The sequence below is a fragment of the Myxine glutinosa genome, chromosome 1 (genome assembly GCF_964187855.1).
Source record: "Myxine glutinosa chromosome 1, kmMyxGlut1.1, whole genome shotgun sequence".
Taxonomy (NCBI): domain Eukaryota; kingdom Metazoa; phylum Chordata; class Myxini; order Myxiniformes; family Myxinidae; genus Myxine; species Myxine glutinosa.
In genome coordinates this window covers 105454642-105469091 of record NC_136261.1, presented here as the reverse complement: position 1 = coordinate 105469091, position 14450 = coordinate 105454642, and the positions used below count along the sequence as shown (strand labels likewise).

General features: G+C 51.2%; 1 protein-coding gene across 3 annotated transcripts in view; it reads left to right on the top strand.

Annotated features, from left to right (window-relative positions):
• LOC137427237 (cytochrome P450 2J2) overlaps positions 1-14450 on the top strand; it is a 149010-nt gene that overhangs the window by 49029 nt on the left and 85531 nt on the right. The window lies entirely within an intron of this gene.

Sequence of the window (14450 nt, the reverse complement as noted above, 5' to 3'; positions counted from 1 at the left end):
TCCCACTCCTCCCTCCAGGTCTTTAAAACGGCTGTTCACCACCATCTCTTATCTTCCCCAATCCAAAACCTTGATCTTTTCTACCCCCACTAATTTCACCGCAAATCCACTTTTTTGAGGTGACTTTTGACTTCTTTCCTGGAAGTCCTTGGTGTCCTTGCGTTTTATACCTATCCTGCCTCCCCCCAGGCCCTCTCCCTCCCACACATCTCCCGATGTCCCTGCTCTCAAATGTTGTGTTTGTGTGCTTCCTCCCCTTCTCTCCTCATCTTGTCGACCGCTCCCCTTTTTATATACTTTGTTTGCTTGTTTGTTTGATTTGTTTGTTTGATAAATGTTAGCTCTTTCACGAGCCTCGACTCTGTATACAAAAAAAAAACAAAAAAAAAACGATTCCTGAGGTAAAATACGCGTGGGAAAGCTACCTCTTCTCCACGGATGGAAGAGATACGTGATATGGAAGGAGAAAGGGTGGAAGGTGCGGAGAGCCTTGGAAGTGAGTCAGATGTAGATGTGGTGGAGAGCAGGGATGGAATTTCCCTCGCTACAGAGACGTCTCCTTTGTCTTTCCAGGCTGCAATTGAGCAAATGATGATGGGAATGAAGGTAATGATAAAGAAAATGGATGCTCAGAAGGAGCGTGAGGAACGATTGTTGGTTAAACTGGATGCTCAGAGTGAGCGAATGAGTAACGAAATGAAGGGAATGAGTGAACAGGGGGAGGAAATGCTGGAGAAGCCAAGGGTGGCAGAAATTCAATCTGAATGGGGGGAATTGATCAATGGAATGGAAGAGAGTGCAGCCCATGCTGATGTGCATGGGGCTCAGGAGCAGGGAATTGCAACGGGAATGGCAGCAAAATTGGAATCACTGTGGGAAGGAAATGGGGAAGGTAGAAATTTAATTTAATTTAAATGGGGAAAATTTGATTTCGGCATGTGTGGAGGTAAATGGGGAGTGCCAAGAGGTAAATGGGGAGTGCCAAGAGGTAAATGGGGAGTGCCAAGAGGTAAATTGGGCAGTGCCAAGAGGTAAATGGGGAGTGCCAAGAGGTAAATGGGGAATGTTTGATACATGGGGGCCTGGAGGGTTGTCGGGGCCGGGTGGATGCCACAACACCCTGACCGGGGGATGGATTGGAGTCCTTGTTGCACAGGTGCAGTGGTGCAGAGCAAGAGGCGGTAACATTATTGGGGGTCCGGGTAACGGGGCCGGACCGTGTATTTATTGATGGAGGCTTGTGGGGGCCAGAAATAATTTGTAATGGTGATGAAAATGATTTGATCCAGCGGTTGGGGACCTGGGACAGTCCCATGAGGGTAGAGTTTGGGCAGGCCCAAAGGAATTTGGGGGATGAGGTGAGTTGGTCTGAGGAGGCAGTTGAGGTGACCGAGGGGATCCTTACCATGCATAACGATTCGGTACAAGAGGCTCCGAAATTACATACCCAGCTGGGGGAGTGTTTTGGCTCCGAGCTGGATTCGGATGGATATGAGTCGGGAGATCGAGCCTCAGACGATTTCGTCCCCGTAGGGATTTTGGAACAGCTGCAGGGAGGGGCAGAACAATCTGAGGGAGGAGTTGTTACCTGCAGCTGCGGTTTGGCACAGGTGGTGAAATTTTTTAAAAGAAAATTACATTTGAATGGGAGTTGGATTTAGAGCAGCCTTGGGGGGAGTTGGTCCCCGGGCTGCGGAATTTGGACCAGAAGAGGTCATTGGGGATGGCCTCGGGGAAAAGTTGCCCCTTTCAAAATTTGGGTATGCCAGCCAGCTGGGGGTTGGGCTGGCGGGATTAGGACGTGGGGTCCAGCCATGGGTGTCGTGGTTCGACCTGGGCCCCACAGGGGGTCTGGTGGAGTTTGGCGTCCCTTGTCCATCGGGGCGCCGCTGGAGTGGGTGGTTCTGGCTGGCACGGTCACCGGACCCTGGTGGGGGCTACAACCTCCAGGGGGTCTGAGGTGGTTTCTCACATGCCTAGGATGGCGTATATTGAGGACCACTAGGGGGAGGTGTTGTGGGTCACGCTTTTGTGGTGGCATCGTGGAGGGCCAACATGGGCCTGATGTGGTGACCGCCCAGGCAGGCGGCCTGACACCCTCTCCCTGAGACTCTGGGACAGCCAGCATGTGGTGACCTGCCATGCTGTGCTGGTCTATGGACGCGGGTCGAACCGCATGGACAGGAATGGGATAGTCCACCGGACAACCATTGGGGCATCTGTGGAATGTGATGGTGTGGGAATGATCTTCCACAGATGTTCCGTTATGATTTGTGGACTCTCAGCTTGGGAAGAGAGCCATGGGATTGTTGAATCGGGAATGTGTAACGTGCCGAGCATATGGGCCATGCTCGGCTGGCATGTGTATGGCAAAGCATCCTTTTTTTGGTGAAATTAGTGAAATGTGAAAAATGTTTGGCATGGGTAATCTGAGGGTTAGATGCAAATTTAAGGGTGAATTTTGTGAAGAGAAATGGTGGACACTGCACAGTGGCACCATTATTGATCCAGGTGTGTTTAGATCAAAGTGCTGGAGGCTGGGATAAAATTGATAAGGTAGAAGGACACAGCCCTCAACTGGTTGCGGGGGCGATTGTGCCAATATTTGGGATGCGGGGTTGTAGGGATGTAGTTGGATAGTCTGAGGGTCAACGTGGGGCTATGGGTGTCCGAGGTGTGTGGACCATGTCTTCTGGGTGGGTCTCCTGGTGGAGCATGGCTGTCTGCTGGACCTTGGCGTGGCCAAGTGCAGGTGGGCATTGGGGGCTCCAGTTGTGTGGACTGGGGGATGAGGGCGGCTTAGGTGATGTGAGGGTGGATGCCACGCACTGCGACCGTCTTCCCCAGGGCCGAGGTTGTGTGAGTGAGTGTTGTTGGCAGCAGGTGCTCACCACATTGGGCAGCTGGGGCTGGTACAGCCATGTTCCTCACAGGGGGGCCGAAGGATGGATGGTGGGTCGCACCCTTATGGACACTTATGGGCCATGTTGGCGTTTTGACTGCTCACCTTGTCCTGATGACCCTTGCATGGTAGAGGTGTGGAGTTGTTGTAGCCACATGTAGTTGTTTTGTACAGTGCACCTTTGGATGCGGATCCACATACCTGCCAGTGCAGTGGGACAAAAGTGAAATTTGGAGAAATTTGATAGGCCCAATGGGAAATTTGGGGATTTTGAGGGTGGATGGCACTTTGGACCTGACCAACCGGTAAATACCTGCACATCAAGGTAGGGTTAAGGCCTTGATGGTTACTGTCCCAGGCTTCAGGACTTGCTTATGTAAATTGGGGACATGTACTTTGGAGTTGGGGGCAGGTGAGAGTGATGGCATGGCCGGTGAGGGGGATGGAATGTGTGCCACACAGTGTCTTGTGGGTGGCGTTTGTTTTTGTGTAGAGGTGATATGTTTTTATGTGGTCGTGAGTTTGGAAATTGAGTTATGAGTGACAGTGTATTGAAATGTGCTTTTGGAAATGGTGAACTGTGAATTGGGATTTTACATGAATGCAGGCCATGGCAACTCTTGAACAACTTTTTGTGACCATCTCTGGAAATGTGTTGGAGAATTGAATGGCAGCAGGGGAGGAAATGTGTTTTGGGGATTTTGTGGGTGGGGAAGGTGTGCGTGTACGCAGGTACAGATCAAGCTCTGAGGAGCGATGATTGCCCCCCCCCCCCACCTCTGGGGCAATTACCCCTGGCAGCCAGTCGTATCTGGAAATTGGAGCCGTCGGTGGAGGGTCTGTTTGGGCGCCTTGTAGTGGAAGACTCCCAGCGACCCGTGTGCTGCGCGGATGCAGGAGGCAACAGAGTCTGGAGTGTGGAGACCCCCATCGGCGGGGTAACGGCGGAAAGGGCTGTTTGACTGTCACGGGGCCAAGAGGTAAAGGGAGGGAGGGCAATGAACTTCTAAGTCAAGTGACTTGTTTTTGGGACTGCGGGCACCACAGCCTGAAGCGCCCCCACCATCTTGATTGTGCGGTACCTCCCCGCTGCCTAGTTGAGAGAAATACACACACTGTGAAATGACATCTATGCCATGGTCCTGCAGGGGGGTGAAGTAAGTGTTTTGTTGATTTTTGAAATGTCTTGCTGATTTTTGGAATGAGAATGAATGGTTATGGGTTTGTGTTGAATGAATGTGGGCGAAATCCCCCGAGCCATGTCACTCACCTGCAACACCAGGACAGAGCCCGTGGAAATTTAGGGGTGCATTGGGATGGCCCCACAGGTAATGTTGCGTCTTGTGGCATCCACCGGGGGACGCGGTCTGTCGGAAGGAGTCTGTGTACATTTTTATCGAGTTTTTTACGAATTTTTGAAGTTTTGGTTAAGGTTAAAGTTTGTGGTTAAGTTAGATTTTGAGTGTTCTTGTTTGTTTCCTCCCACTGCAGGAACAACGAATTCTAATCAGTGTAAATATTTGACTGCATGATTGTTAAGGAGATTAGCCTGTCAAGGAGAACAGGTAGGTCGCTTCGGCTCACTTCCCACAGCCCTCCTGCTTTATTTCATTGGTTAATTAAGTGTGAGACAGTAAGTGTTAAGCTTGGAATGGTAGCGCCTGCAGTGAACCTTGCAGGGGCTACGGTTCCAGGGGGGGGGGGTTGGTGAAGGGGAGGGGCTGTGTTATGAATTTGGGGTAGGGGGGAATATCTATATCCAGGCAGATCTGCATAGGTAGGTATCCGGCTGTCGTGATAGGGAACCTCACCTGTAATAAGTTCTGTGTTTAGTCCAGTTTGTCGGATCAAGTGTATACCTGTGATCATACAATGATGTTCGTGTGTTAAATAGTTGTAGGGACTAAGATAATTCCCCTGTGTGTCAGACCTGGTGATCATACCTGTGTCCCTTATGGCAACGCACTCTTGTAGACATTAGAATGGCTCTTTTTGCACACATTAATTAAATCCCCCCCTTACAATGACTGACCATAAGAACTGACCGGAAAAACCAACAGGCAGGGGCCGCGCAGTATGCCACCATGGCAACAAACATCGTGCAGGGCAGGCTAAGGCCACGCCCACCACGCGATGAATGGACACCGAGGGATTGGTGGGCGTGTCGCATGACTGGTGGGAGGGGACTCATGAATTGGGGAGAGGCCCCGCTGATGTCAGAGCATGCCGAAGAAGAGATTATGAGCAGTGGACATTTTGTCACTTCGGTCCGGACTTTGGTGGTGAATGTGTGCGTGCCAACATTTTCCCTTCTCGTTCCTGGATCCATCCTGCCCGGACCTCCGTCTCGACCTTTCTTCTCGCTTTGGCTTCTGCCTTCCCAGACCTTCCTTCCGCCCTCGCCCTGCTCGTTTGGTCCCTTCATCTGCGACTCGCTCGCCACGAATGTTGGGTGCATCGGAGGGCCGTGCCGAACCCGAGGAGGACGTTGCACGGCTGCGGAGGCGGGTTGCATGCCCGCTCGCTTGTTTTGCGCGGGGACGCGAGGCCTGCCACGCACCGGCAGACATGGGCCGAGCAGCGCGCGAACAGGGTCGCATCGAGGCCTTTCTTTGTGCCAACCGGAGCCGCGTTGGATGAAGGACGTTACACATCCAGAGACAGATAAGACGCTCCACAGAACATAACACGACAATTCATTTATTTAATTCCTTCCCCTGTGCTGTTGTTGAAGTGAGGTGTGCGGGATCCCGATTTAGGACATTTATTTACGGAAGCGTCCATTGTCCTCAGGTTCCGTTCAATAAACGTGTTTCTTTTTATACGTTGAATTCGGTTTTCGTTCGCTTGATTTAATTTCCTGCAGGTTGAAGACTGCCGGCGAGATCGTCTCAGGTAAATCTCGCCGCTTCTTCCTCTTCCCCCCCCCCCCCCCCCTCCTTTTCCCTCCTGCACGTGTATAGCAAATCCGCCATTGACCCGGATGCCTTGTTAAGCTCGATTCATCCGTGGTGACGCTCGGTCTTAACTGAGCCAAACCACACGACAATACTTTCTGAAGGCACTGTAGATACATGTGCATGGCATTATTGGCATGCATGGCAGTCTCCCAAGCCATGTTGCTTAAATTTGATGGTTGTTGTCCATTTGCATTATTATTACATCTATTTTGTTACGTTTGTGGTGGTAGATGGAGGAATCCCATAGTAAAGATAGGATTGTATAGTTATAGCATGGACCGTGGATGCGTAGGAGACATCTCGATGTATTTAAGTAGGGAAACTGGAGCTTAAGATTGTTTATGTGTCTTCACACGAGGGGTGAATCTGTGTTAACTTGTTCGGGATTAAGGTTAGTTCTCCCCAGTACGTGATATTCCCTCTGTGATCTTGTCCCTACGTTTTTACAACTACAACCAGGCCAGCCATGCAAAGCCTCCATTAAACAACAATAATCGTCCACTGCATGCAAACAGGTTCCTGAACATTGCCGGTCGGCAAGTAAGCCACGACCTAATGAACACTCACACCAAGCAAAGCCGGCAGGCCATGCCCCAAAGTTTGTGATTGGTCGAGAGGAACGTAGGGTGATTTGAAAGTGCTTTGCGATTGGTCGGGGGGACGTCAGAGCAAGAATCTTCGAGAGGAGGGAGAGGAAGAAGAGCACGTCTCACTGTCTCTTTCGGTGTGGGTTTTTGGAGGAGGAAGGCGGCACCATTGTGTGGTCCTTGATGGAGTTTGGAGTTGGGGGCACATTTTTGAAGAGAGTGGGAAGCTCTTGGCTGCGTGGGCAACATTGTGAAGTTGCAAGAGTTGCGGATGATGAGAGGACGAGGCCATTTCTGGTTGTTCAAAGCTCCTTTATTCCAACAGAACTTCTCACGCGAATGGAATTCATACAGCTTTTATAAAGCCAAAACCCTCTTCGGAGGGCGTGGCTCCAACAACCGCACACATGCAACGCCCACACCATCAAACGCCCTACTGGCCCGTGCCCGTGGATTATGTCCCAATAAGGTAACCGCTACATGCGCTCCCCCCCCCCCCCCAGAATGCACTCGCACGGGCAATGTCTGTTTTCGGGGGGCCTTAACCACCCGGCCGAAACGACTGATGACCCGAGCTGGGACTGTGAGCGGCTTGGTGGTGGGCGGGCCAACCGGGGACTTATCCAACAGGGGACAGCCCCGCCGTGGGGTTGAGCCAACCGAGGGGGCTGGTCAAGGCCTCGGGGGAGGTTGCTGAGGTTCCTCACAGGCCTCGGGGAAGGCTGCTGAGGTTCCTCACAGGCCTCCCGAGGCTGCAGAGTAGGAGTAGGAGTTGTAGTTGTGCAAGTTGTAGTTGTAGAGTTTTTGCGAGTTGTAGTTGTAGTATGTAGGAGTTGTGCGAAGGTGACGAGCAGCAGTGCCTCCAGCGTCAGTGTGCGAAGGAGACGAGCAGCAGTGCCGCCAACGTCTCATACCTGCGTCCCTCCGGAGGATCCTGGACAAGGCTCACCACTCTGGTCACAGAGGAGGTGCTCGGCCGCAGTGCACGCGAAGGTTACGAGCAGCAGTGCTCGGCCGCAGTGCGTGTGAAGGTTACGAGCAGCAGTGCTCGGCCTCAGTGCGCGCGAAGGAGACGAGCAGCAGTGCCGCCAACGTCTCATACCTGCGTCCCTTCGGAGGATCCTGGAGAAGGCTCACCACTCTGGTCGCAGAGGAGGTGCTTGGCCGCAGTGCGTGCGAAGGTTACGAGCTGCAGTGCTCGGCCGCAGTGCGCGCGAAGGTTACGAGCAGCAGTGCTCGGCCTCAGTGCGCGCGAAGGAGATGAGCAGCAGTGCCGCCAATGTCTCGTACCTGCATCCCTTTGGAGGATCCTGGAGAAGGCTCACCACTCTGGTCGCAGAGGAGGTGCTCGGCCGCAGTGCGCACGAAGGTTATGAGCAGCAGTGCTCGGCCGCAGTGCGCACGAAGGTTACGAGCAGCAGTGCTCGGTCTCAGTGCGCGCGAAGGAGACGAGCAGCAGTGCCGCCAATGTCTCGTACCTGCGTCCCTTCGGAGGATCCTGGAGAAGGCTCACCACTCTGGTCGCAGAGGAGGTGCTCGGCTGCAGTGCACGCGAAGGTTACGAGCAGCAGTGCTTGGCCGCAGTGCGCATGAAGGTTATGAGCAGCAGTGCTCGGCCTCAGTGCACGCGAAGGAGATGAACAGCAGTGCCGCCAACGTCTCATACCTGCATCCCTTCGGAGGATCCTGGAGAAGGCTCACCACTCTGGTCGCAGAGGAGGTGCTCGGCCGCAGTGCGCGCGAAGGTTACGAGCAGCAGTGCTCGGTCTCAGTGTGCGCGAAGGAGACGAGCAGCAGTGCCGCCAATGTCTCGTACCTGCGTCCCTTCGGTGGATCCTGGAGAAGGCTCACCACTCTGGTCGCAGAGGAGGTGCTCGGCTGCAGTGCACGCGAAGGTTACGAGCAGCAGTGCTTGGCCGCAGTGTGCACGAAGGTTACGAGCAGCAGTGCTTGGCCTCAGTGCACGCGAAGGAGACAAGCAGCAGTGCCGCCAACGTCTCGTACCTGCATCCCTTCGGAGGATCCTGGAGAAGGCTCACCACTCTGGTCGCAGAGGAGGTGCTCGGCCGCAGTGCGCGCGCAGGTTATGAGAAGCAGTGCTCAGCTGCAGTGCGCGCGAAGGTTACGAGCAGCAGTGCTTGGCCTCAGTGCACGTGAAGAAGACGAGCAGCAGTGCCACCAACGTTTCGTACCTGCGTCCCTTCGGAGGATCCTGGAGAAGGCTCACCACTCTGGTCGCAGAGGAGGAGCCGAGCGCAGACACGACCCAACAATACGCCGTGTCACCCACGGAAATGTTCTGAAAGGCGAACTGGGCCTCATCCTCCGTGAACCAAACGGCCGCCTGTCGTTCCCAAAACCCTGGCAGTTCGATCGAAACTGCGCTTGCCATGTTCGTTTGAAGCCCCCAAAAACGTGCGGGAGCAGCCGGGGTCACCAATGTCGGTGTTGCCATGCTCGTTCGAAGCCCCCAAAAACGTTTGGGAGCAGCCGGGGTCACCAATGTAGGAGTTGCGGTGGACGAGAGGACGAGGCCATTTCTGGTTGTTCAAAGCTCCTTTATTCCATCAGAACTTCTCACGCGAACGGAACTCAAACAGCTTTTATAAAGCCAAAACCCTCTTTGGAGGGCATGGCTCCAACAACCACGTGCACACCACGCCCACACCATCAAAAGCCCCACTGGCCCGTGCCTGTGGATTATGTCCCAATAAGGTAACCGCTACAAGGTGTTGTTTTGGCTGTGGTGCTCTTCAGAGGTGGAGGAGGCCACGAGCAAAGCGAAGGAGGCCGTCCTATCTGCTTGCCTCACACAGGTGGCTACCTCGGGCATGGCACGGCCGCCATCTTGTGCCGGGGTCCCGCCGGAGTGACATCGATCTCTGGGCCTTGTCCCCAGCTGCAAACCTCGCAGAGGAACTCGCGAGGCTAGAGCTAAGTGACTGCACTATAAAAAGGGAACATTTATTTTATTTTGTCTTTCTCCTTGTCTGTATTTGAGTCCGTATGTGGAGGTACCTCACATAGGAATTGGTTTTTTACCTCAACATTTCATTTGACATTTTTTGTCTTTGATTTATTTTCATTAAATCATTACTGTTGAATTCCTTGTTAAGTCTGTTTGTTGTGGGTTCTGGATTAAACCCGTGTGCTCCGTTCAGATAAATGCCACACCGCCTTCCGTCTCGCGTGCGACAAAAGTACCGCCAATTTTCGGGCTGCCGCCTCGGGAGTAAGACCATCCAGCTATTCGTCCAAGGCTGGTCTTTATCGGCTATGGACAGGACAATATATATGTATGTATGTATATATATATATATATATATATATATATATATATATATATATATATATATATATATATATATACCTATATAATTATAAAATTGAAATCTTGCGTGTTTGTATGTAACATTCGATCGGTCCGGGGGCGTGGCTTACCCCTTTGAGAGAGTAGTAATATCCACCATTTTATTAACTCGCATAGCTTTGAGGCGTTTTGTAGGCCCGTGGTGTCTTGCTCTCTCTCTCAGTTTTATTTCAAATCAAATTCGATATATCATTTCGTTTTTCACAGTCGCTAACAAAGTTTTAGACTCGGTTGAAAAAAAACGGGAAGAAAATCCGATGAAAGTTTCCGTTTATAGAACGAAATGAATTCTGAAAGGCTTGTATCTTCAAGGCCATTGAGTCTGTTTCACGCCTTTATCTTCAATCTAAGTCGCCATCTGATTTCATTTTTATCGATGGTTTTAGACTCGGTAAAAGAAATAATTGAGAACATTCACGCACACACGGGAAATTGCAGAGATATATTTTAAAAATCGCGCCACGTTGATATACGAAAATACACCGCCTAAAATAACAGGCATACAGTATATATCTTCGTCATTTCATTCAACATTATTACCCGGAAGTAAAATATGTTTCAGGAAATTACCGAGAGATATTTCTTCGATTTTTTAAATTATTTATATGCGCATACACTTTAAATAGGTTTATTTGAAATCTTTAATTTTCACAATGTAATTTATTTGTCATTTGATGATCGGCAAAACCATAGCACAAACACAATACTATTTGCAGGAAGAATGTCGTATCAACCCTCCGACGGCGCTACGGACGCGGACAACGAATCACACCTCACGTCTATGGACGCGAATAGCAACATCCGCACGAATCAGTCATCAATGATTTTCATTGACGCGCCTGGAGGCACAGGGAAGACGTTTCTTATTAACCTGATTCTCTCTAAAGTGAGAGCGAGTGGAGAAGTTGCCCCCTGCGGTGGCCTCATCTGGCATAGCTGCTACCCTCATGCCTGGTGGAAGAACAGCGCACTCAAGGTTCCAAATCCCTCTGACACCGAGGGAAGATGGCGTATGCAACATCGATAAAAATTCCACTATCGCAGACCTCTTTCGAAGTACAAAACCCATCGTGTGGGATGAGTGTCCTATGATCCGGAGAGAGAGTTTCGAGGCTGTGGATCACACGTTGCGTGATGTATGTGACAAAGACGAGCCTTTTGGAGGGATCTTGACGATATGCTGTGGTGATTTCCGTCAACGTGATCGGAGATAAGGGCCGAAATCACGTGTCACAGGTAAGTGATTTAGAACGCTGGAGAGGTGAGCCTTATGGCTTGCTGGCCCAAATAATCTCCCTGATGATGTCCAGCGTTCGCTTTAGTTCTATTCTCATATCTATTCAAACTGACATTGACCCAACGGGTCATGGGTCGTCTAGGGGTAGCATCATCATCATCATTGGCTGAGGGGTCACATCATTGGCTGAGGGGTCACATCATTGGCTGAGGGGTCACATCATTGGCTGCGGGGTGGCATCATTGGCTGAGGGGTCTTCTCCTCACTGCTCATTACTAAAAACTGCTCTTCTATGTGAGGATTGATAAATAAAAGCAATTAGAACCAGTAAATTTAGTTTTATATGGCATTTTGCCTCTCTATTAGAAAGTGTGAGAAAATTATATATCTTCACCATAGGTTGACCTTTGACCCCCACTGTAACCATGTTAACCCCTTAATTATATATTAAATAACATTGACCCAACGGGTCATGGGTCGTCTAGTATATATATATATATATATATGTTGTTGCAATTTTGTGAACAAAGGCAACTCCCATATAGTTAGTTACACCACAACATGTAGCCTGCTATAGTTAGTTATTTCTTATTAAATGTAAAGCATAGGCCCTTTCCATTGTTTAGTAATGAAGACCAAGTATGCGTTGAGTCAGGCAGGATGACTGTAGGCCTCGTTGAAGCCTAAATTGCCTCTCCATGGAAGTAGTCTTGGCCCTGCAGGGCTGAAGGAGGAATAAAACCTTCCCTGAAGGAGGAATGAGACATTCCTGGGAGGAGGAGCAGTGAGCAACCAATGGGAGCTAAAGGGAGTGGCCGAGGGTGACCAATGAGGGGTTGTCATGTCACGTCACCCCCGGCGGCCAATTGAGACCCATGGGACATTCGGGAAGGGGTTCGGGGGGTTATAAAACCCGGCCCAGAACACACACTCTCTCTCTCGCTGGGCTCCTTCTATACTGAACGCTCCTCTGGTTCCTGCTCCTGGTACGTGTACGTCATTGATTGCCATCCCTGCCGCGATCATCTCCGGCTGTTGGTGCCTTGGCTTGGAGCAATTCCTGGGGCTTTTGTCCACCAAGCCCATTCGCACGAGCTGCACGACCGAGCCCACCCGGGCGAGCTGCACCAAGCGGCTGCATTTCCCTGCGCATTACCCTCTTCTTCCCCCCCCCCCCCCTTCCCCAAACGAATGAGGGCCCTTGTCTGGGCACGTAGGTAAGGCCGTTAAGATTCTTTACTTTGTCTGTGTTCTGTACATACTGTGAATAAATACTGTGTTTGGTACTTCCAACCTGGCCGTAATGGTTCTTTCACATCTATTGACCGAGCATCGCCCGAATTAAAACCGCTCGATCGGGTTCGATGGTGTAACGGCACTGGTCACACGACGCACAACCGCTCGGGTGTCAGGAATCAGTGTGACTCGTGTTGGGTTCAGTCCCTGTTCTCACGGCTGCGTGTGTCTGAAGGTATTCGAGTTGCGACCGTTAACCCTTCCACGCGTGGCTGTGGGCTCGGCGGCTGGAGTTGCCTAGCAATCCGTCGACCACGAGTTTAGTAGTTGTGGTCGGCGGCCTCAGTGGACCCGGAGTTCGAGGGGGAGCAGGGCCTAAACCCCCCCTTAGTACATCGACGAACCCGGGATCCACAACAATATATATATTGCTACGGTTCTCTATGCCGGCCTTCTTCCCCTTATCAAGGGGGGATTAATCCCCTTGTCTTTACTGGCTTGGCGGAAGCGAGACTTATTACGTCCATCCCGGACACACGCTGAGTAGGGTTTCGGGACTACTTTCTCACCTGTACCTAAGTACCCGTGCTGCCCTGGGATCGAGGAAACAAGCCTCGCACGAACCACGTATGATGTGAGTATGCCGAGCGGATTGCGTACACGTGGTCCGCGCAGTCTTAACTAGTGGAACCTGATTGGAGCGATCTTATTCGTGCCACGCTTAGTCAATTGAGGAAACCACAGGAACGATCGAATCAGAAAGAAAGAACAAGGGTTTAATTATTCCCACACGTATATACAGTTCAAGGACGAAGAGACACAGAGCAATTCCTTAAGCAGTCTTAACTTATCCCTGGGACAACGGGCCCATCTCACACTCACACAGGGGATTGCAGATGGGCAGGTGTTCCCCAACGCATCCCCGTCCAGCTCTCCATGGTCCCCGGCACGTCCCATGAAGATGGTGGCAGGCGAAGGCAGGGACTCGTAGCGCGTCTCTCATACAAAGGGATGATCAGAGCGAAACGGTAGAGGGCGGACTTTAGCACGGCTGGCGGTTACTCAGCCTCGTTCACTCGCGGCTGAAATGCGCTATTTCGTTATAAACGTGCCTGGCTGCGCCCGCGTATATGTAGCGACCAACTCCTCTTCTTCAATACACTTGGTGTTCATTAGCGCGTGCGTTCCCGTGCAATGGTCAAGTTCAACAGGCAGTAGTCCTCTTGTCTCTCTCTCTCCTCTGCGAGTTCACGCGTTAGTCCTTTTATCTCTCTCTCTCCTCTGCGAGCCCTCTTATGGCAAGTTCCCTCTAAGTCCTGTTGAGGGCTTTTGCGCAGCGGTTCTTATAGCTATGCCCCCAGAACCTTCTGGAACTCACCAGACTCTTCTCACCACGCCCTCTGACGCCACGCCGCCGCCATCTCCCTCGAGCTCTGATTGGCGGCTCATGCTTACCGTCATTGCTTCTGCCGCTCCACCTCGACTCCACCCCGATCCTCCCCTGCCTGCCTCATGTTAACTCGCCCAATATGAACCAACGTTAACGCAAAAGGGATTGAGGCTATGGACGTAGGATGATCGGTGGCAGTAGGGCCTATTTTCCTGGCTCCTACTCAACGCAGAATTAACACTGGAAGGGAACTAAGCTCACAAATACAAAGACATAACTATACTATTGCGAGGCTACATGTTGCTTGTGTGACTAACTATGGGGGACAGACTTTAACCTTTATTACACTCACTTGACAGACTCAAAACCGCAACACTGCCCCCCTCCCTCATCAGACTCATCCCCGAGTCGAACCTACAAACACTGGAACGACCGGTTTTGAGAAAGAGTCGGGACTAACTTTTAATTCTGTGTGACACTTAGATGTGCTTCCCCCTAACATTTACTCTAACCCGTGTATGTGACAGTTTTACAACACTAAATATGTCCCACCTACTGCGTTGAGTAGCTAACTAACAGAATCACGCCCACAATTAACCGAATTGCGGAATTATTTTCAAACTAAACATAGAGCCGGTGGGCAGCATTTTATATACAATCACAATCTAACTTATTTACAGTTCTATGACCCAGGACCTGTCCTTTTTGGAAAGAAGTTTGGAGGGGAGAGAAAAACACAGCAATGCACAAAAAGACAGTCATCAAAAG